At 41.0% G+C, this 847-nt stretch overlaps 1 long non-coding RNA gene across 1 annotated transcript in view; it reads left to right on the forward strand.

Annotated features, from left to right (window-relative positions):
- Nucleotides 1-847, forward strand: part of LOC107663559 (uncharacterized) — an 8,410-nt gene that overhangs the window by 5,687 nt on the left and 1,876 nt on the right. The window lies entirely within an intron of this gene.

Here is an 847-nt window from a genome sequence, read left to right on the forward strand (position 1 = left end):
TGTGTTTTTAACGTAAGCTTGTGTGTGAATGAGAACTTAGTTTAGTACTCACATGCTGTGACAGCCGCTTTCTGTCCGTGTGCTTCGGATGTGTGCGCTCAGAAAACCCTATATCAGAAGTTTAGACTCATATGGTTTAAAACGCATGATTTCAGCGCAATAAACATGATAATCAGAACCAAAACCGATGTTTTTAGCAGGTCCGAGCTGTAATGGCTCAGCTCTATTCTGGAAAAGGGGGCGGGGAGCAACAGCTCATTTGCATTTAAAGAGACAGGCACGAAAAACAGCGTGTTTCTGCTTCCACTCAAAATAGGCATTTTCAAAATGATATAAATGATCTGTGGAGTATTTTGAGCTGAAACTTCACAGACACATTCTGGGGACACCAGAGACTTATATTATATATTGTAAAAAGGGGCATAATATGTCTCCTTTAAATGATTGTTTCATAGTGAGCAATGAATCGTGAAGAGTCATTTAGAATTTTATTCAAACTAAACGATTCAGTGGCAGAATGACTGATGCCATGGTTGCCATGGTGAAGCAGCTGAGGGCGGAGCTTCCAGTGGCACAGTTTGGAGAAGAACTCAATGATCACATTATAAACATCTCAGCATCATCAGACAGAGCCTGTGTGTTCAGTCAACAGCTCTTTATTAAACCAAAGACACAGAACTATTCTCTCGACTGGAACGCTTTCAAATGTTCTGCTAATCTGCATTTACATTCAAATTAAACACTCATGTATTGATCAGCTCCTCTGTCTCGTATTGCTGGTTTCTCACACACACACACACACACACACACACTCTCTCTCTCTCACACACACACACTCACACACACA

The sequence above is a fragment of the Sinocyclocheilus anshuiensis genome, unplaced genomic scaffold (genome assembly GCF_001515605.1).
Source record: "Sinocyclocheilus anshuiensis isolate Anshui unplaced genomic scaffold, SAMN03320099.WGS_v1.1 scaffold2201, whole genome shotgun sequence".
Classification (NCBI taxonomy): domain Eukaryota; kingdom Metazoa; phylum Chordata; class Actinopteri; order Cypriniformes; family Cyprinidae; genus Sinocyclocheilus; species Sinocyclocheilus anshuiensis.